Here is a 23,699-nt window from a genome sequence, read left to right as displayed (position 1 = left end):
TAGAGTAAGCAGGTAGCCAGAGATGAGTGGGAAAAAGGATGAGCCTTCACCTCACCCCCCATATTCCAAGTTTAATGAACGTACTGACTCATGATTAATGAACATCCTCCTACAAGGGTTCACATCTTCATTTCAGGGCACACTTAGCATAAGAGCCACAGATGACGGCCATCTGACCTTCCATGAGGGTGCCAGACTGAGAAAGTCAAAAAGGACCACATGCACCTGGCCTCATTTTCTACCAATGTACAGATATCCGCTTTTCCACAACCAGGGACATGTGTATACACTCCAGCCCACCCAAATAGAGTTAAGGGCAGACCTAAAAGTACAGGTCAACAGATTTTTAGCTCCTGGTTACCCAACCTTACTTCAAGAAAAGGCCCCTACTGTGCAACTTCAGGGCAGTTGGATCCTCTCCAATCTGCCTACTTCTCTTCCTTTAGAAGCTATTGTCACTTTTCAATGAAAGCCTCTTTATTGTGCTTTTCTTTGCCTGCTTACTTTCTCCCTTGCTCCATGGTGCTATAATTTTAGACACTGTGCCCAAGGACTGAGGCCACCACAATGCCATTACACGTCCCAATCACTGCCTACCAGTAACATTCCTCTCTGGGACTCAGACTGTTTTTTGAGGGAAGTCCAAGTCATTTTTGTAACAATCATGACTTAGAGCTTAGCATGTGCTGGTTGTCCCTCAGAAACTACAGAAGTCATGGTAAGAAAGACTTTACCAACAGCTGGGGGTGTGGCTCAGTGACAGAGTGCATGCCTAGCATTGCCTAGGCCCCGGGTTCAAACCAAATAACAACAACATAATCTCCTATAAAGTATTGACATACAGCTGTTGTCTGGGTCCATGATGGAGTGAGCTGAGAAGGAATTACCACTGGGACTTAAAACTTGCCCCTCTACCTTCAAATATTCAAAGCTTACTTCATTCTGGAAGGCAAGTAGGAAGTGATCCAGCAGCCATGTTTTTGTTTGTTTGTTTTGCTTTTTGAGACAGGGTTTCACTATGTAGCTCAGGCTGGACTGGATCTCCTGATTTCCCTGTCTCAGTCTCCTGAATGCTGGGATTAGTTATGGGTCACCATGTCTGGCTCTGAGCAGCCATCTTGATATTTATTTACTGTCATCCCATTTTGTTTTTAAACAAGGGTTTTTGTGCATATTCTCTGAACCACACTACTGAGTCATGTGGTTTCTATTTTCTATGTCATTCCTGCAGGTTTTCAAAAATTCCATGCATTGTTTTCCTGGATTCCCATGTGACCTTGTTTGACCTACTCTTGTGGAAAACATTTTTACCAGTGTTTAATTCAATGTTTTCTTACCTATCATTTTTGAGGCAGGACTTTGAGAATGAAGAGTACAAGAGAAAATAATTTCTATTTGTGTCAATATTGCTATATCTTGGCAACACTGAATTTGAGAAAAATGATGTGGTGACCCTGTGATTTCCCATTTCTGAGACCAGTGGCCTTGCTGTATCTAACTTTTGAGATTCTGACCATGTGGAGCAGTTAAGGCACTGCTGGAATTCCTAACCTCTGAAGAAAAGAATAACACAGACATAAAGGCAGCTTTTCTTCCCCTTGTTAGAAAGGCAGTATGGTAATGTGAACATTTTTCTTCAAAATAGAATTGTTGTACCTGCACAGTGGAGATGAAAGAGATAAAACTTGTCAGATGTGAGATCTCTGTTGATGTTTTGCAAGAGACTCACAGGGCCAGTATTCTTGCTCCAAACAAGCCCCTCCCCCACCTCTTGCAGCTTTGCTTTGTTTTCCTCCTATTCAGTTCATTGCTGATTGCAAGTACAACTTTAATATCACTGTAGTGTTCCTGATGCACCAATAAACACTCTCATAACAGCCAGACCTTTCAGATGGGATAGAAATTCAGACACTTTTAACATTCTTTTTTCTCCTTGGGGTCTCAATCTTCCACTGAAGACCAAGTTTCCTTAAATAGATTTTCTAAGACTTTCATGGAAAAAATTCCATTTAGATTTCACTACTGTTCCCCATATAATCACATATTTTAGCTAAACAGTAATGTATTTATCAATTTATGGGATTGCAGACAATAATTTGTATCTTTAATCTTTATGTATTAAAATGCATTAGTTAGCTAATTAATTAACTAATTAATTAATGTTTTTTGAGACAGAGTCTCTCTATATAGTCCAGGCTGGCCTTACACTTTTGCTCTTCTTGCCTCAGTCTCCTGAGTGCTAAGATTACAGGCATGTACCACCAGGCCTGGTGGCTTACATATTCCTTTTAGATAAAGACTTATAGAGGGGAACTTTTGTTAGCTCTGTCAAAGAATATAACGGTTGAATTCTTATTTCAAGTATAAACTCTTTGTTTTGAAAATGGAGCCACTCAGAAAACACATGCAATGGTTCATAAGAGCATTACAACCAATGTTAGGAGCAGAAAAGAGGTTCTATAAACTGATGATGAGAACCCTTAGAGAAAAAGTTGAGAGAACTGAGATCTGGTTACAATATGCCAAAAAAGCATTGAGGACTTTTAATTAATAGTTTCCTCTTTTTGTAACATGGGAAAATTATAGCAACACCGGCTTCTGAATATCTGTTTGAAACATAGAAAAGACATGCAAATGAAAGGTACTAGGGTTTGAGTTTTACTAAAGAAATCTTCAGATGAATTTAATGGAACAAGCTCAGTACTTCCTTCAAAAAGACCTAGAAGTATGTATTTAATCTATGTATTATTTTATTATCTAGATTAGTAGGTACAAAACATGTTCATGGGTAAATGGAATGTGAATCAGAGGTCAGGGCACTAAGGAGGTTCTATTGAGTGTTTTGGGGCTCTCATACTTCCTCTGCCATAAGTCATTTCTCTGTCCCTTCAATATTCATACAAGGGATTCCTTCCCCTCCCCCTGTAAATGTTGGGTTCCTCAAGTTTGAAATAAAATAGGAGCAGAATGAAAAGGAACCTGGAGCCCCAGTGAGTCAAGCCAGGGCTTCTTGTACTCTTAAGGAATGAAAGAAATTCAGATCTGACAGGTGAGAAGAATTTAGGGGACAACAGAGCTCTTTGGTGGCTGTTTTTACAATTGAATTTGGATTTACTTCTGGACTTACGGGATACAAATATTTTCAGTACAACCCACTCAGTTGGAATTGAATTAGTGTGCTGTTGATGTTGTGAGGGGAATGAATGACAATGGTGACTTCATTTTGGATTTGGAGGACATTTTAAAAGTAGACATCTGAAGGGGCATGAGAAACAACAGGCTTCTTAGAGAAATAATGGACTTCTTATGAAGGTAACAGAATGCAGCTGCAAGATGTGGGTGGCAGGCTCCAAGGCCAGGACAGTCTAACCTGTTTCATAAAGGTGTGATTGGGCAGGTGGCTGGGTTCAGCAGGAGGTTGACTATGTGCCAACTAATTCACAAATGTAGTAAGTTTAAGATAGAATAGTTGAACCTAAGCCAGGCAAAGCCCTATATCACTCCTAAACTTACTACGGCTTAGTTTTCCTTAAGTCTCTCCCTTGCGGGAACTTTGCTGTCTTTCCAATAAATCTTATGCTTGCTTTATTCTTGACTCCTGGTCCAGCGTCTTCGTTCATGGACTTTGCCTGGACACAAACTTGAGATCAGTGATCCAGTATCAATATGATGTCACTGGCTTCTTCTTCTTTTTTTTTTTTTAACTTTGCCTTCATATTTTATTTGAATTGATAGAATGAATGTATTCTTACACTCATACATTCATATGTACATTATTCATACACTCAAAAGGGGAGCTGAAAATATTTTTCTCAGCATTTTTCATGCATAGAATACATAAACAGAACTGATTGAATTTTGATGTAATGTGATTTTCTGAAATCAAAGGAAATCTTATTTATAGCATAAAGAATACCCAGTATCACAAGCATATTTTCTGTATCATTGCCTGTAAGTTTCTCAGTTGATAGTTATCTTTTTAGTTGGATATACTTTTCATAGAAACTAGTTGGTAACATATCCCTTACCAAGTTTTGAAATGATAATCAAATGGGAGAATGTGGGCATGAGTCATAAAATATTAGTTTTGTATTATTGAGTGTACTCTAATTATCTCGTGTTCACTCTTTGCTGGGAGCATGTTTTTCTCTTTACACAATCATAGCTTCTTCTGAAATGAGGTAGGCTCTTGACGTTCAGGTGTGTGATGAACATGTCCTGGTGCCAGTCCTGTTCTCTTTAGGGAGAAGTTCCAGAAGTTAGCTAAGACTTTCACCACATCGGCACTTCTGCCACTGTGGTGAAAGCAAAGAAAATGGCTCTGAGCTCAAGGATGACGGGGGTCAAGATGCCATTTGAGGCATTTTGAAAGTGATAGTGTGTACAGGGCCTTATCTGCTACAAGTAATGTCTGGTATGTGGAAAAAATGTATCCCCTCCAAGTGGCTTCCTTCAAAGGAATAGAATTAGAGTCTATCCAAGAATAGTGAGAGGTTTCAGAGAAGGCAGATTTTCCCACACTTTTTCTTTTTTTAAAAAGTTTTAAAAAACACTTTATTTGGAGGTTTTACACAAATTGAATATTACCTTTCCTTTCACTTGGTACTTGGGTTGTAATTATATAATATAAAGAAAACATAATGATTATTTTCACTAGGGCCCATGTAAGATTTCCCTAAAGTCTCTTGAATTTAGTCCAGCGTACCACACAAATATGATCATCTTCTATGTGTGAAATTGATAGAACATCTGAGAACACCTGTGTATAGCTTGACAGTGTCAAATATAAAATTATCCAGAAAATAGCACATTTGATGAGGTTCAAGAGGTACTTTCATCCAAAAATAGTGGAAAGGAATCAGGAAAACTGTGATAGATTTTCATGAAGTCCACTTTTACAAAGTTGTTTTGAAAAATATAGAGTTCTACCATATTTTTTAAAAAAAGTTACAGCACAAAACTGAAGGTCTATCAAAAAAAGATAGTTAAACTCCAATCTGATGTCATAATTATAATCACAACATTCGTTTGAGGATATATCAGATATTAAAAGCCCAGTGATTACTTCACATACTAATCTGAATTATTTCCTTTAAATAAATGATTACATGGAGGAACCGGTCTATTTTTCTCTCTGTTCTTATACTGTTGTCTTGCCATTTCTTCTAAATGTGTCTTCTGAGATGAACCAAAGAGGACATTTTCCAACATATTCTCTTAGGGTGTACCATATGTGATCTCCCATAGAATCCAAGAGCAACCATACTCTTGTCTTAGAAAAAGCCCTACAGGCAAAATAGTTTCTGCTGGGTATTGAGGGGGTAGCGGGGAGAGGGAGGGGGCGGAGTGGGTGGTAAGGGAGGGGGTGGGGGCAGGGGAGAGAAATGACCCAAGCCTTGTATGCACATATGAATAATAAAATTAGAAAAAAAAAAAAAGAAAAAGCCCTACATTGTCCCTAACCGCTCAACAGGTGGAATGCCAGACCTCGAAACTAACATTGAAAAGCTCAGGGAGCAAGGCAGTGTATCACAAATTATTTCCTCATTATATGTCTGATCACATTTAGTTCCTGGTTCTGTAGAATTCTCATTCCAGGAAGTGTGAGATATTCACAATAATAATGGTTAGCAGAAAACATTTCCTCCTACACCATTTCTTTATTTCAGTGAAAAACAACTCTTGTAAGAGTGAAGACCGGTTGTATTTTGTATCCTGCTGGCAGAATATAGACAATTGTTCTACAGCAGAATGTATTTTCTTTTTAAAACCACAAAAGGGTCAAAATAGAAGGCATGTCTGCTTTAAAAAGACAACTCTGTGTCTCTTGTCATCTGGGTTCTGATGTCCCTATGACAGTGATATTCAATGGGGGTGGAGTGGGGGTGATTTTGGTTCCCAGGGGACCTTTAGCTGTGTCTGGAGATACTTTTGGTTGTCCCAACTGGGCTGAAGAAGTATTGCTGGCATTTCAAGGCCAAAAATGCTGCTAACACATCCTATGATTCCCAGAACAGTGACCCGCTCCAAAGATCCACCCCAAATGTCACTTGTGCTATTGTTAAGGAGCAGTGTCCTATTAGGATTATCTTTCATGCACTATTTTTCTCTGGCAGCAGCCACTGAATAAGAAAACAGGTCATGCCAACTGTTTTTATTTATTTTTTTTGCCATCAGTAATGGGATAATGTTTATTATTAGTCCACCTAAAATACATGTTATACAATACACGTATTGCTTTAACAGCTTTTCCTTTTATAAATAGTCTTAAAACTCTTATAGTCATCAAGAGATAGAATGCACCTGCCTTATAAGTGTGAATCCCTGAGTTCAAACCCCAATCCAACACCCCCCAAACAAAATGAAACAAAAAACCCCACAAAAATCTTATAATCAAAAACAATGAAGAAGAAAACAATTTCAAATCTCTCTTATAAGTACAAATGATCCTCACATACATATGGGCCTGATTACAAAACATATTATCTAAGTATTTTAGAAAGGATTAAAGAGAATTCTGTCATGTTGCTCATTATTGCACATAATGGTACTAAGAACAACTTGATGGCCAGTGCTGTCCCTGGTTATGTACAGCTGCCATAGTGAGAAGCAGTGTTTGGATGGGAAAGAGGAAGCAGGAGCCAGGTATAGCCATAAGTAGGACATTTTATTGCCAGTTTCATGTCACTTAAAAAGTTAAGTGAATATTGTATTTTACTCCCCACTGTAGAGATAACATTTAAAATTGCCCATCACAAATTGATGCTCAAGTGTGTCAGTTAGCTTTTCATAATTGTGACCAAAACACCTGAGAAAAGCAGCTTAAAGGAAGAAATTTGGATCACAGTTGGAGAAGGTCCAATCTATCACGGCGGTCAGGAAGCAGAGAACAGGGGAAGAAAGGGCCAGGGATGAGATGTCCCCAAGGGCCTGCCTACAGTGACTTTCTTCTTCCAGTTATCTCCCACTTCCTAAAGTTTCTAGAACCTCCCAAAATTTCACCACTAACTGGGACCAAGTATTCAAAACATTAGCCTGTAGAAGACATTTTATATTTAAGTAATAACTTTCTGCCCCTGGCCCCAGTGGTTCATGTTCATCTCATTTGTAAAATGCATTCAGTTCATCTGCATGTGTCCCATAGTCTTAATAATTTCAACATTGTTCTAAAGTCCCAAGTTTCCTTTGAGACTCAAGGCAAACAAATAAACAAGTTACATACTTCCAGCATATAATGGTACAGAGTAAATATTCCCATTCTGAAAGGGAGGACCAAAGCAAGACCAAAACCTAGCAGGACAAACACTAAATCTTGTAGCTCCTTGTCTGACAGCCAAGACATGTGGTCTCTTGATGTGAGCTCCAATAAGTTGGTAGCCCACCCCCGTGGCCATGCCATATGTAGCACACATGGCCTCTCTCTTGGGCTGGCTCCATTCATTGCCTATGTCTTTGCTGGGCTGATGTTCCATGTTCCTGGAGGCTTCACCCTCACAGCTTTACATGGCCCCCTCAGGGGCTTCTTGCAGGGAATCAGACCTGCTACACATGGCCTTGCCTCTTTTGAAATCTCATTCTTTTTCTGGCCACATTGTACATTTTTTCACATCCTTCTGTTCTGTTTTTTTGCTCTTATTGTAAATCTGGCTAAAGCAGTAGGTAATAACCATGCCACAGTTGGAATGCTATGTGGTCTTGAAATTTCCTCTAGCAAATTAGTCTGACACTCTTAAACTCAGCTTTAGAACATGGATAAATGTAGACAAGTTCTTTGGCAGAATTGAGCATGGCTTCTAGCTCAATTCCCAATAGAGTCCTTTTTCTCATTGGAAACCTCGTGAACACCATCTTTACTGTCCACATTTCTGTAGGCATTCTGGTCTTTTGAGCTCCAACCAGAGTCACCCATTAAGCTTTGCTTAAGCATGCTAGGGCTTCTCTATTCCACATCTCCAAACTTTTCAGAATTCCACCCACAAACCAGTTCAGGAGATTTAGTCACAGCAATGACCCCGGTCTTGGTGCCAGATTTCTCTGTCAGTTAGCTTTCCATAGTTATGACCAAAAATACTGGAGAAAAGCAACTTAAGGGAGGACAGATTTATTTTGGCATACAGTTTCAGAAGGCTCAGTCTATCATGGTGAGGAGGGCAGAGTGGAACATGGCAGTTAACATCAAGATGGTCAGGAAGCAGAGAAAACAGCAGAAAGGGGACAAGGACAAGATATCCCCAAGGTCTTGTCCCTAGTGACTTACTTCTACCAGCTGGGTTCCACTTCTTAAAAGTTTCCAGAATCTTCCAGAAGAGTGTCACCATCTGGGAAGCAAGATTTCATAGCATGAATCTGTGTGTGTGTGTGTGTGGGGGGGTGGGGTCATTTCATATTCAAGCCATAACACTCAAGGGAGTTGAACTCTGTTTATATGAGGGTCTTGCACATCTGAGCATACTAATGTGCTTTCTCGGAGTTAAACTCATCTTAGTTTGATAACCACAATAATAAGAGGAAAAGAACAGTAAATGAAAAGACAGAAATTACAAATGGCTTTGGACCCAAGAAAGGTGACAACTGATGTTCAGAGAGCATGTGTTTTTATCCACCTGATTATTAAGAGTCTTCTCTGTAGTAGACTTCCTTCAGTGGGCTTTTATAGGAGACACAGCTATCTCACAGCTTGAGAAGCTCAGACATATATGTCTCCCCAGATTTCCTTATCATCTCCCAAACATGAAAATCCCTGAACATTCAGCCAAGGTTTTGTAACTGCCCATGAGTCAGTGTACACCTGTACTCTGGCCATCTCACTTTATTTACTTTAACCATGAACTTCTCAAAGGTCTCCTTTGGGGGAGGGAGGGTTCCTTCCCCTTGTTCATGAGTGTTATCTTGAGTGGTGTTGTAGAACTTTAGCTTTCCTCTTTCTGGTGGTACTAGTATATCATGCTGAAGTTTACCTTCTGTAGTCAATTATTTTTCAAGAACATGCTAGGAGGAGGTCATTGGTATGCACCAAGTGACAGGAGGCAATTCCAAATAGAGTTGGTGTTGAGGGAGTCTGAGCCACCTGCTCATGCAATTTATTTGTATCTTATGGATTTATTTGAGCTCAATCTCTCATATACCTATGTTGATCAGGATCCAACCAGACAAGAACCAGTAGGTGTTTAACATATATGAGATTTGTTACAGGGACTTGGCTTGTGGGAATTGGTTAAACTGTCTGTAACACTGTTATATTTGCAAACAAACAGAACAGGCAGCTGGGAAGGGAAGATCATGACTAGACTAAGATCTGGCAGGTAGGTCAAACTAAGACCTGTGACTGATGGCCCTTTATTATGGAGTTAAAGACCTACGTACCTAATCCAGAACTCAGAAAACCTAAAGGAAGACGTAGGCTAAGGTATAGTATTTATAGGCTCAGATGCTGATTCTTGTTGATGAAGGGAATCAACTGTATGTGCACTGTAAATGGTTGCTTCTTGTTTTTTGCCTTCTAAATGTCCAAGAACCTGCATTGTGCTCCACTATAACCAAGAGCACACAAGAAAGGGAACTCTGTGAAATGCAGTTCAGCCTAGCCCAGGTGACTCATTTCAAAGTCATTGTAATACTATTTTCATTTGATGTAGATTGCTGCTTAGCATGCCCACAGTTTGACTAGATGGGTCAGATGGCACCTGGTTTTGATGGGAAACTCAGGATGTCTGATACTCTGATGCTCCAAGACCTGGTCTTCAGTCTTTACCAAGCCAGAATCTGTCTCCAAAGAATAGCTTAAATTTCCAGATTTAAGTATATCTCCATATGTAATGCACCTGATTGCAAGCATTTTCTACTTGTCTATATTGATTCTGGCATCAAGACCCAATATATAATAACCATATGTGTTAGCTGATGGAATGTTACAGCTTTTTTTTTTTTGGTATTTTGTAGGTCAAGTTCCTCTCATTGTTCTTTTCTCCCCTACATTTTCCTCTATCCTTTTATCATTGACTTGTCAAGTTCGTTAAAAGATCTTTTGCAAATTTGACCTAGATTGCACTGATTTTCTTTGATTGAGTGGATTTTGGGATACTTACTCTGAAGTATCCTTCTTACTTGCAGACTTTTATACTTTTATTTTATTTTATTTTTGCTACTTCTGTATAGAATTCTGAGAGAATTATTCAACTCTGTTATCCAATTTAGTAACTTATTCTTCAAGTGGTACCTACTTTGATATTTAGTCTATTTAAGATTGATATTTTTATATTCATGCTATTTTACTTCTAAGTTATCTAATTAGCTTTTGTTAAAATAGCTCATTGTTAGTTTATAGATGAAATAGTCTCTCTTATCACTGTGAGGTTTATAATTATACTTCATTTAAAATCTCATCTTGTATGCATGTTATCTTAATTTCCTTGCATGTCAATTTTTCTATTTTTCTTTCATGTTTCTCTGGTTAAGTATTAGTTTTTCTTTAAATATTTTCTGTTTCCTACTCATGTGTATGTATGATTGTGTTTCTGTTTGCTGTAATATGCCTCCAGTGACTTTGGAGGAAAGGGTAAGATGTGCTTCCTGGTAGAACATTTGAGTACTCTGTCTTCTGAGAATGAGGCTTCCTGTTCTATTTGTCAGAAGTTAGTGTTGGCACACATCAGCTCCTCCAACCAGGAATTCAAGATAACTGCTGCAGTCTAGGTAAAACGCTTTATTGTGATTGAAGTGGAGGGGTGGAGTGGGGAGTGGTGAAGGCAGGGGTAAATTCATCTGTTTGCTCAAATTGCTCCACATATGTTTCCACCACCCGATGGCTCCCCCAGCAACCTGGAATTGGATATTCAGGCTCAGAAAATACCCTGCTCTGCTTCTGTTTTTCATAGTGCCCTCTCCTGGGCTGAGTTTTGAGCTCTTATTTGCTCTATCAAACCAATCTCATTTGCCTTCCATTTTTTTTTAAATTAGCCAGTTTTCTGATCCACTGATACTAAATGCAGGCTAAGGCTTAAATATGAAACTCTTGTTGAAACTGGATTGCTGTCGTGGAGGTATTGGGAAGGGAGGCCTTTAAGAGGTAGTTGAAGGTTTAATGCCTTTCTTGCAAGGCTAGGTTTACTCTCATAGGACTGGATTAGTTATCCTGAGAGTGGGCTGTTGTAAAGTGAGGCAGCCCTCACTCATATTCTGTCCCTTTTTCGTGTACCTGCTTTTCCTTCCACTTTCTGCTATGAGTTGAAGCAGCATGTTTCACACACACACACACACACACACACACACACACACAAACACAGAGAGAGAGAGAGAGAGAGAGAGAGAGAGAGAGAGAGATGTGTCCAGTTGATCTTGGATTGCTCATCCTCCAGAATTGTGAGCCAAAATAAACTTTTTTTAATATAAATTTCCCAGTATCAGGTTTTCATTTTAGCAGCAGAAAATGATGATGACATTGGTGAACATTAATTTTCTTGTATGCACACATGTGTGTTCATGTACATTTTCCCATTTTCTTGTATTTCTGGGAGTCAGGACAGGATAGGAGAAAGACTATATTCTCAGTCTGCTGTCTTGACCTAATTTGATTTGGTGTTCTTTAAGGGATTGAGAGTGCCTTTTGTGATTCTACAATGCCTCAAATCATAACTTATCCTGGACCTGTTCATGTCAGATGAAATATTCAGTCATGTATCCAGAAGGCAGGATAGGTAAAGCTACTGGACCATAATGACTCACAGTAATGAGGCTTTACTTGTGGGTAAGATGGACAACTGGGAACCCTTGTCTTTGCTATCTGAATTTTGGAATGTTTTCACATTGGGAACACAGGGGACAGTGGCTGCTTCCTTGGCTTGTGTTCACAGACTCTCTAGCACACTGTCTCTTGATGGATGTGTTTGCTCATTGCTGGTGATGATTCTACAGGGGGTGATTCGCCAGGAAGCAGAGACTGAGTCTGCACATTTTCCTCCCTCCACATGCTCATTCACGTTGTTACTTGCTCCAAATATTCATTTTCTCTACTCAATAAATCATTGTTTGATGAGAAAAACGTACACAATATTAGTCATGTGAGGATTTGGGTCGTGTTTAATTTAGCACCAATGAAAAGGTTTTCTCCTTAATCCAGTAGCTGTCTGGAGCCTCAGCCTGTGATTGCTGATGACTTTGTACATGCACCATCTGAAGCCCAGACAGCTTGCTCCAAACCAGCTTGGGGCTCAGAGGCTTTGTGCTAAATTCTTCCTCTGGACTGAGTCTCTGAGCCTGGGAATGAAATTGTAAATCAAGAATAACTCAAAGCAACAACTTTGCTAAATCAAATTTTCTTCCTCTTTCTGTTGATTTTTTTCTTTTATTTTTCTGTTATTGGCCAGACCATGTTAGGTTCAATGTTACATATATACCTCAGATAAAGGGGAGCTGACAGCACCCAGCTGCCCAATCACTGACACAGAGAGGAGATGGATAGTCTATTTTCTGGGCTTGAATTAGATCCTTGCATATCAGACACCCAGGGGCAGATGCTGAGTGGTCACTTGCTTATCTCTGTTTTAGGGTCTTGTTGCTGTGCACAGTTAAGAGAATAGGTTATTGCTATGATTAGATGTGTGTGTGTGTTTGTGTGTGTGTGTGTGTGTGTGTGTGTGTGTGTGTGTGTGTGTTTACTCTCAGGCTTAAGTCAAAGAAGTGAGGAATGAAGCTGTGAATTTAAAGTATATTCATCTTTTTTGTGGTACTGGGGCTTGAACTCAGGGCCTATACCTTGAGCCATTCCACCAGCTCTTTTTTTGTGATTTTTTTTTCGAGATAGGGTTTTGTGAACCATTTGCCCAGGCTGGCTTTGAACTGTGATCCTCCTGATTGCTGCCTCCTGAGTAGCTGGGATTATAGGCATCAGGTATTAGTGCTTGGCTTATAATATTCATCTTTATGTTGACCTGCTGGGTTCAACTCTGGAGCCAATGGCAGACAGACTCCAAGGCAGACTTGCAGGTTGGGTTCTCATGAGCAGTTGATCACACAGAGTTTGGGGTGCAGAATTTTATTAGGAGCCAATGTCTATGAAGGGGAGGTGAAGTCTGGGGAGAAGGAACAATGAAATGGGGATGTAGCCTGTGAAACTCTGGTCACAGTTATCTTCTTCAGGCCAAAATAGCAGCATCTTATACCTCATCTCGCTCAGTAGCTGTGTGTGTGGGAAGAATCTGCTGATTTGCTCTTACCACTGAGAGCAAGTCTTTCCTCAGATGATCTGGCTAGCACATCTCTGTCTGCCTGCCTAAGGCAGAGTTGCTAATGGGAAAAATATTTATCCTAGAAAGAGAGGTAACCAAGCTTTTCCTGGGGCATAGTAGTAATAGCTCAGAAGGTGGAATAATTGTGAGTTCTTGATGCTTGAATTGTTTCTCAGCTTGCCAGGTGCAGTGGCTCATGCATATAATCCTAGCTACTCAGGAGGCAGAGATCAGGAGGATCCTGGGAAAATAGTTCATGAGACCCTATCTCAAAATAAAAAAATCACAAAAAAGGGCTGGTGGAGTGGCTTAACATGTAGACCCTGAGTTCAAGTCCTAGTACTGCCAAAGCAAAATAGTTTCTCAGTTCAGCATTCTTTTCTGGTAAGATTCCAAAAGAGAAAGAGGTTTTAATAAGGAGTAAATCACATCAAGAGCTATATTGTTTTAAGTCTCATAAAAATGAAGAGAGCAGCTCTGACTTGGCTTAAGAGCAGAATTCAGTTCAGGAGTGAGAGACTGTACATACAGATGGTCAGTGGGGAGACCATACATGAAAATGGAACTCTGGTTGATAACCCATAGTGCCCAGCCCAGAAAGCCAACCCGCTCTCTAACTCAGACTTGTAGGGAGTCAGATTCCCATTTCTAGCAACAACTCAGGAAGCCCATCAATAACTCTCAGAACAATTGTCTCTAAATAGCCAGGACCTGACAGTTTCCCTAATTTTTTTCTGACTTCCAACTTAGGACTAACCAAAGAAAGTCAAATATGATTTCTAGTCAATCACAGAGCTTATCCTCCTTCTAGTTATCCTACCTACAGCTTTTCCACACCAATAGCCTCCAATCAGGGAACACTTTAAACTATTCCTGCTTCACTCTATGAAGCTTTCATTCCTCTGCATGCCTTTAGTCTCTGCCAATACAAAAGTAGGTAAGTGACTGACTCCTTTGATATAGCAAGTTCTAAATAAACAGACTTTGCATGTTCTTACTTACTTGACTTTTATTTCCACAGAAGAGGCTGTTCTGACCAAGCTCATATGTTAATTAGAGGTGGAGAATAAAGGAGGAATCCCAGAGAGCCGGCCTATAGAGGAAGCCTGAAAGCAGTTAGACTGACATCTAGGAATCAGGGCTCAGAGGAATGGACTTCTGTGCTCCACATTGGAAGCTCTCTAGACTACAGAGTGAGGGTTTGGGGCTGCCAGTCTAGCAATTATGCTGCAGGAACTGAGCCTGATGAAATGAGCCTTAATTTGAATGGAGTACTGCTCCCACAAAATGCTTCTGTCTGGTTAACAACTGGTTAAATATTTAGCAAACACTTAGCATTTGCCAGACCCAATGGTGGATATCAAGGACAAGCCCATGAACAAAATAAAAATTTCAGAGGCTTTATTTTCTCCACATATGGTGTGTAGCACTAGGAAGCCCTTACTACTATTTTTATAATGTAAAAAGTCAATGTGTTGGTTGGTGTGGCTTTGCGTTTTCTGACTGAAAATTCTAAATCCTATGAGTAGATGCCTAAATGAAAGAAGGGTTTCAGAAACTAATTGTAGCTGTGTGCTCAATGTGTATATAAACACACATTGAAATATTGGCTTAAGCTAACTATTTAACTTGTGTATACTTCGATGTCCTCATTTAAAAAGTGTGATGAATAGTAGGTCTCCTTCTTCTAATAGGCTTGAGTGACAAGATGATGAAATAAGTGCAGATATGCAAAAAAAGTTTGGAGATATTGTTGTGTCCCTCCCCTCACCAACTGCAGGGCTTAGACGAGGGAGTACACACCAACTCTCCTTAGATTTCAGTACGTGCCATTTGGAATCTATGATTTTTTTAGTTCAGTTTAGGTTCCTCCCCTTCCATAATGGATTCTCTCCTTCTTGGATGTGGTCTTTGCTGAATTCCTATTGCTCTTATATGTCATTATTCTTCCTTCTGCTCTTAGGTTTAGGAAAGAGGGTGATCTGATGAAGACAGCATCTCTGCACTGGTCTGGTCTGCTTCTCCTCTTATTCAATGTGTCTTCCTTCATAGCTTTGCCAGGGGTGGAAGGCCACCTTGTTTTCTGAGAAAGAGGGCCATACTTGGGTAAAAGGCATAGAGGTCTATGCAATCTTCCACTTGGATCACAAACCAATCTTTGACCTTAAGTAATGTAAGAGGCTCTGGTTTCTAACTCTCCCCTGCATCTAACTTATCTTCCTCAGAGTTATCAGACACATAATGCTCACATCACACTCCTATTCACAACTGTTCAATCACTTCTTTTTGCTCTTGTCAGACAAAACCATCAGGGCATTCCAAAATTCAATCTCATGCACTATAATATTTAAAAATTGGTTTGGTGGCAAGAGTGGAAAAAATTTCCCTGGTGTCTTAGGTCCAGATATTACACCACTCAGACAGGTGTCTGGACTATTAACCAGTCTCAAATGCCAAGAGTATTTCCTTGGGGAAGCAAGTTGAAAATTATTTGAGGTGACGTATTTTTTTCCCCTAGTATATAGATCCCTTTTAACTCCAGGAGGGTTTAGAATTAAGGGTAGGTATGAAGAAAATGAAAACAGTAGTTTTGCTATAATTTTTTACATTTTATGCTGAGAACCTGTAGTATTGAAGAATATCTGATATATTATAGGGTCAATAAGTTAGCCCTGTGATTTCAGTTTAGAAATACAAAAATGAGCAAAACCATTTAGATTTGTGATTTCTTTGAAATAATACTAAGCTTATACACATTATTGGGACCTTTGTGAGACTTTAAGAATCATTTATAAGGTATTTAGGATAATTATGTAAGTACAAAGGAAAAGTTTGTCAGACAATTGAAAAATAGAAAGAAAATCAAATATTAAATTTATAAGTGCAAAAGTATCTCAAAACGATAGCATAATTGAATTCAAAAATTGAATTATTTTTAACTGATATAAAAAAAGTAAAATTTATACAAATTTACAGGTACCATGTGATGTTTCAATACACGTGTACATTGTGTAATGTTTGAATTAGATAAAACAAATGTATTTCCTCAAACATGTTTTGTGGTAAAAACACTCAAAATCATTTCTTTCAGCTTTTTGAGATACACAGTACATTGCTGCTATCTGTAGTCATCCGATTGTGCACGCCAGAACTCTACCCTGTCTAGCTGTAACTCAGTGATCAGGCTCTCCCTGTCCCTCCATCCTGCTTAGTCTCCTCAACCTCTGGTAAGTGCCGTTTCTCTCCATTTTGTGACATCAGCTTTTTAATACCCACATATAAGCAAGGTCACATTGTGGCAGGATTATTTCACTTAACATAATGATCTCCAGTTCCATTCATGCTGTCACAGATGACAAGATTTTACTCCTTTTTATGGCTGACACTATTCTATTGTGGATATGTAGCCGTTCATTAGTTGCTAGGCATTTGGGTTGTTTCCATTTCTTGGCTGTTGAGAGCAGTGCTGCCATAAACAGCGAGTGCAGACGTTTCTGACATTTACTTGGTATATATACCCCGCAGTAGGATTGTTGGGTCACGTGACATTTCTATTTTTGATTTTGAGGAGTCTCCATGTTGATTTGCATAATCACTGTCCTAATTTATATTCCCACCAACAGTGTGCAAGGAAGGAGTTTCTTTGCTTCTCATTCTCACCACTCTTTACCTTCTGTCTTACTGCTAATGACCATTCTTTTTAGAGCAACGTGGTATATCATTGTGCTTTTTTTGCTTATGGTTGTTTTAATTTGCATTTCCCTGTTGATTGCTGCAGGATATTAGAATGGGTAAAGTTTTGTTTTTTAGACAAGACCCCCAAATTGAAAAGCTCCTGCACAGCAAAGGCAGCACTGAAAAGTGCAGGAAGAGACAGTTTACAGAATGGAAGAAAATGTTTGTGAAACATATACCTGACAATATTAATATCCAAAATATATAAGAAACTTAAAAAAAAAAACCTTCAATAGTCAAAAACAACTCAATTTTAAAAAGTGGACAATAGAAAGAATTCCAAGATGGCGGCTAGAGGTAGGAAGCAGAAAGCGACCCTCCTATAGTGAAATCTTGGAGAGACGCTGGAGACACACTTTGCAGGCATAATCACCAAGAAAAGGCATAACTTTGACCCCTCCACATCTCCAGCCGGTGCAGAGAATCTCCGCTTCACGTTAAAACGGAGAACCGAGGAGGGCCCCCAGGGCCGCCAGTGGCCGGCGCCCATATGGCTTGGGAAGACATGGACCAGGTGAGCTTCGCGGTACCGTGGTAGCCCCACAGACAAGCCTGGGCCAGAGCAGCATAGCCCCCTGGACAGACTGACCTCCACCCGGGGAAAAAAGAGAAACTGAGTACTAAGCAATAAGAACAGTTAAGACACGCTGGAAAGAGGGTGGGGCGCCCTGAGCGCTGAAGATTGGGGGAAGGGAATCCTTCCCGGGACTGTAAATAAACAAGCCAGGCAGGCCGGAGAGGCTCTGGTGGGAGCGGGGCGCGCCCAGCAACCAGGAGCGGGGACGCTTGTGAGAGGAGGGAAGACCCACTTCCCACGTGAACTGTAAATAAACACGCAGGCCTGACAACGCGGGGCAGTGTCACCTTTCCCAGTGCTTGGAAAGGGGAAAGCCTGTAGCAGAGGCCCCCCGCACAGGAGAACTCTGAACAAACAAAGCCTGTGGGACCAGGTGAGCGCTAGCTCACCCCAGAGATCTGCATAAATAACGCCGCCAGCTACAGGCTGAGAGCAGCAGGCAGGCAAGCCACAGTTGCAGATACCACACTCAGAACTGTCTCCAGACGCTTTTTTTACTTTTTCTCCCTACCTTTGATGAGAGAACAACCGAATTACACCTGCAAGCCGAAAAACTTACTGAAACTGTATTGCATTTGAACTGGGGACACTTGGTGGGGCTTTTTTTTTTTTTTCTTCTGTGTGTGTGTGAGCGTAGTTTTGTTCTACTTTATGCATCCCCTTTGATGAGACAACTACAGAACAACATCTGAGGCACCAACTCCAGGACTGGAGATTGAGACGGACATCCAAATTATTAAGACTGAAATTGCATTGCATATAAACTTGGAAGTTTTTTTGTTTTTTGTTTTTTGTTTTTTTAATTTTCTATTTTCCATTTTATTTTAATTCATTTTTATAAATAGATATTACTTTCATATACTTATTTTTTATTTTTTTATCTTTGATTTTCAATCCTCTCTCTGTCTCTCTATTGTCTGTTCAGCTTACTGTCGATTAGTACACTAACACTCCCTGTTTATACCTTTGAAACTCTCTTGTCTGATACCTTCTTCTGCTTTCTCCCTCTTGTCTGTATATTTGTTTTCCCCTTTTCTTTAACTTCTTGCTTTCCATCTCAGCTCACTCTTCCATTCTCAATATTACCATTGTTATTATTACAAGCTAGAAAATACTTAATTACACACAGTACAGGGACAGTAACAACACCAAGGACAATGACAGGAAGACAGAAAAAACAAGGAAACCAGTTTCCCCACAGCAAAAAATTAGTACAGGAACCAGAGGGGAATGAAGAGAACAGAAACTCAGATCCAGACTCCAAAAAAATGAAGATAAACTATGCCAAAGGACCCAATGAAGCCTACAAGAATAATTTAAAAGAAGACATACTACAAGTACTCAATGAGAATTTTATAGAGATGATACTGGATAGGGTCAACCAAAATGTACAGGAGACACTCAAGAAATTCCAAGACAATAAAAATAGAGAATTTGAAAAAGCAAAAGAAGAAATAAAGGAAACCATAGAAGCACTGTATAAACACCAAAGTGAAAGAGAGAACACAATGAATAAATGGATAAATGAACTCAGGACAAAAATAGACAACAATAAAGAAGAAAACAGCCAGGATATGGAAAACCTCAGAAAAAAGAACGAAACAGAACTGCAAAACAAAACGGAAGGCCAATCCAGCAGAATAGAACAAACAGAAGACAGAATCTCAGAACTTGAAGATGAAATGGTAATTAAAGGAAAAACTGAAGAACTACTAATTAAACAACTCAAGACCTGTGAAAAGAAAATGCAAGAACTCACTGACTCCATCAAAAGACCAAACTTGAGAATCATGGGCATCGAAGAAGGAGAAGAGGTGCAAGCGAAGGGAATGCGTAATATATTCAACAAAATAATAACGGAAAATTTCCCAAATCTAGAGAAAGCTATTCCCATACAAATGCAAGAGGCCTCCAGGACACCAAACAGACCAGATCAAAATAGAACTACTCCACGACATATCATCATTAAAACAACAAGTTCAGAAACTAAGGAAAGAATATTGAAGGCTGCAAGAGAGAAAAAACAAGTAACATACAAAGGTAAACCCATCAAAATCACAGCAGACTTCTCAACTGAAACATTAAAAGCAAGAAGAGCGTGGGGTGAGATCTTCTGGGCACTGAATGAAAATAACTTCAACCCCAGGATACTCTACCCAGCAAAGCTATCATTCAAAATAGATGGAGCAATAAAAGTCTTCCATGATAAGCAGAAACTAAAACAATATGTGACCACAAAGCCACCATTACAAAAGATTCTGCAAGGGATCCTGCACACAGAAAGTGGCACCCAACTTAACCATGAAAAGGCAGGCAGCACCAAACCACAGGATAAGAAAAAGCAAGACAGTACAGAGTAACATCAAGTTAGGTACACGCAATCAAACCTTCAAACAACTATGATAACTAAATGGCAGGAATCACCACATACCTATCAGTACTAACACTTAATGTTAATGGACTTAATTCACCCATCAAAAGACACCGTTTGACAAAATGGATTAAAAAAGAAGATCCAACAATTTGTTGCTTACAGGAGACTCATCTCACCGACAGAAATAAGCATATGCTTAGGATGAAAGGCTGGAAGAAGATTTACCAAGCCAATGGCCCCCGAAAACAAGCAGGAGTAGCAATACTTATCTCTGACAAAGTAGACTTCAAACCTACATTGATCAAACGAGATAAAGAAGGACATTCCATACTAATAAAAGGGGAAATAGACCAAAAGGAAATAATAATCATCAATCTGTACACACCCAATGTCAACGCACCCAATTTCATCAAACATACCCTGAAAGACCTAAAAGCATATATAAACACCAACACAGTGGTTGTGGGAGACTTTAACACTCCATTATCATCAATAGATAGGTCATCCAAACAAAAACTCAATAAAGAAATCCAAGATCTAAAATATGCAATAGATCAAGTGGACCTAGTAGATGTCTACAGAACATTTCATCCAACCTCTACACAATATACATTCTTCTCAGCAGCCCATGGAACCTTCTCCAAAATAGATCATATCCTAGGGCACAAAGCAAGCCTCAGCAAATATAAGAAAATAGAAATAATACCATGCATACTATCTGACCACAATGCAGTAAAAGTAGAACTCAACAACAAAAGTAAAGACAAAAAACATGCAAACAGCTGGAAACTAAATAACTCATTACTTAATGAAGAATGGATCATCGATGCAATAAAAGAGGAAATTAAAAAGTTCCTAGAAGTCAATGAAAATGAAAAAACAACCTACCGGAACCTATGGGACACAGCTAAGGCAGTCTTGAGAGGAAAGTTTATAGCCATGAGTGCATATATTAAAAAGATTGAAAGATCCCAAATCAATGACCTAATGATACATCTCAAACTCCTAGAAAAACAAGAACAAGCAAATCCCAAAACAAATAGAAGGAGAGAAATAATAAAAATAAGAGCTGAAATCAACGAAATAGAAACCAAAAAAACCATACAAAGAATTAATGAAACAAAAAGTTGGTTCTTTGAAAAAATAAACAAGATCGATAGACCCCTGGCAAACCTGACTAAAATGAGGAGAGAAAAAACCCAAATTAGTAGAATTAGGAATGCAAAAGGGGAGATAACAACAAACACCATGGAAGTCCAGGAAATGATCAGAGACTACTTTGAGAACCTATATTCAAATAAATTTGAAAATCTTAAAGAAATGGACAGATTTCTAGATACATATGATCATCCAAAACTGAACCAAGAGGAAATTAATCACCTGAATAGATCTATAACACAAAATGAAATTGAAGCAGCAATCAAGAGTCTCCCCAAAAAGAAAAGTCCAGGACCTGATGGATTCTCTGCTGAATTCTATCAGACCTTTAAAGAAGAACTGATACCAACCCTCCTTAAACTGTTCCACGAAATAGAAAGGGAAGGAAAACTGCCAAACACATTTTATGAAGCCAGTATTACACTTATCCCAAAACCAGGCAAAGACACCTCCAAAAAGGAGAACTATAGGCCAATCTCCTTAATGAACATTGATGCAAAAATCCTCAACAAAATAATGGCAAATCGAATTCAGCAACACATCAAAAAGATTATTCACCACGACCAGGTAGGCTTCATCCCAGGGATGCAGGGGTGGTTCAACATACGAAAATCAATAAACGTAATAAACCACATTAACAGAAGCAAAGACAAAAACCACTTGATCATCTCAATAGATGCAGAAAAAGCCTTCGATAAGATCCAACATCATTTCATGATAAAAGCTCTAAGAAAACTAGGAATAGAAGGAAAGTTCCTCAACATTATAAAAGCTATATATGACAAACCTACAGCCAGCATTATACTTAACGGAGAAAAATTAAAACCATTCCCTCTAAAATCAGGAACCAGACAAGGATGCCCACTATCTCCACTCCTATTCAACATAGTACTGGAATTCCTAGCCAGAGCAATTAGGCAAGAAGAAGGAATAAAAGGAATACAAATAGGTAAAGAAACTGTCAAAATATCCCTATTTGCAGACGACATGATCCTATACCTTAAAGACCCAAAAAACTCTACTCAGAAGCTTCTAGACATCATCAATAGCTATAGCAAGGTAGCAGGATATAAAATCAACATAGAAAAATCATTAGCATTTCTATACACTAACAATGAGCAAACGGAAAAAGAATGTATGAAAACAATTCCATTTACAATAGCCTCAAAAAAAATCAAATACCTAGGTGTAAACCTAACAAAAGATGTGAAAGACCTCTACAAGGAAAACTATACACTTCTGAAGAAAGAGATAGAGGAAGACTATAGAAAGTGGAGAGATCTCCCATGCTCATGGATTGGTAGAATCAACATAGTAAAAATGTCGATACTCCCCAAAGTAATCTACATGTTTAATGCAATTCCCATCAAAATTCCAATGACATTCATTAAAGAGATTGAAAAATCTACTGTGAAATTTATATGGAAACACAAGAGGCCACGAATAGCCAAGGCAATACTCAGTCAAAAGAACAATGCAGGAGGTATCACAATACCTGACTTCAAACTATATTACAAAGCAATAACAATAAAAACAGCATGGTACTGGCACAAAAACAGACGTGAAGAACAGTGGAACAGAATAGAGGATCCAGATATGAAGCCACACAACTATGAGCAACTTATCTTTGACAAAGGAGCTAAAAATATACGATGGAGAAATAGCAGCCTCTTCAACAAAAACTGCTGGGAAAACTGGTTAGCAGTCTGCAAAAAACTGAAACTAGATCCATGTATATCACCCTATACCAAGATTAACTCAAAATGGATCAAGGATCTTAATATCAGACCCCAAACTCTTAAGTTGATACAAGAAAGAGTAGGAAATACTCTGGAGTTAGTAGGTATAGGTAAGAACTTTCTCAATGAAACCCCAGCAGCACAGCAACTAAGAGATAGCATAGATAAATGGGACCTCATAAAACTAAAAAGCTTCTGTTCATCAAAAGAAATGGTCTCTAAACTGAAGAGAACACCCACAGAATGGGAGAAAATATTTGCCAACTATACATCAGACAAAGGACTGATAACCAGAATATACAGGGAACTTAAAAAACTAAATTCTCCCAAAACTAATGAACCAATAAAGAAATGGGCACGTGAACTAAACAGAACTTTCTCAAAAGAAGAAATTCAAATGGTCAGAAAACACATGAAAAAATGCTCACCATCTCTAGCAATAAAGGAAATGCAAATTAAAACCACACTAAGATTCCACCTCACCCCTGTTAGAATAGCCATCATCAGCAACACCACCACCAACAGGTGTTGGCGAGGATGTGGGGAAAAAGGAACCCTCTTACACTGTTGGTGGGAATGTAGACTAGTACAACCACTCTGGAAAAAAATTTGGAGGCTACTTAAAAAGCTGGACATCGATCTACCATTTGATCCAGCAATACCACTCTTGGGGATATACCCAAAAGACTGTTACTCCAGAGGCACCTGCACATCCATGTTTATTGCGGCACAATTCACAATAGCCAAGTTATGGAAACAGCCAAGATGCCCCAGCACTGACGAATGGATTAAGAAAATGTGGTATCTATACACAATGGAATTTTATGCAGCCATGAAGAAGAACGAAATGTTATCATTCGCTGGTAAATGGATGGAATTGGAGCACATCATTC

At 39.1% G+C, this 23,699-nt stretch overlaps 1 long non-coding RNA gene across 20 annotated transcripts in view; it reads left to right on the top strand.

Moving 5' to 3' along the window:
* Nucleotides 1-23,699, top strand: part of LOC109682548 (uncharacterized) — a 383,265-nt gene that overhangs the window by 120,113 nt on the left and 239,453 nt on the right. For 19 of the 20 annotated variants that reach the window (XR_012449235.1, XR_012449223.1, XR_012449238.1 and 16 more), the window contains one exon: nucleotides 16,315-16,450. The exons of the other annotated variant lie outside the window; for it this stretch is intronic. This is a non-coding gene — a long non-coding RNA (uncharacterized lncRNA). The remainder of the gene's footprint in view (nucleotides 1-16,314; nucleotides 16,451-23,699) is intronic. 20 annotated transcript variants of the gene reach the window in all.

Source organism: Castor canadensis, chromosome 6 (genome assembly GCF_047511655.1).
Source record: "Castor canadensis chromosome 6, mCasCan1.hap1v2, whole genome shotgun sequence".
Lineage (NCBI taxonomy): Eukaryota > Metazoa > Chordata > Mammalia > Rodentia > Castoridae > Castor > Castor canadensis.
This window is presented reverse-complemented; position numbering and strand designations above follow the sequence as displayed.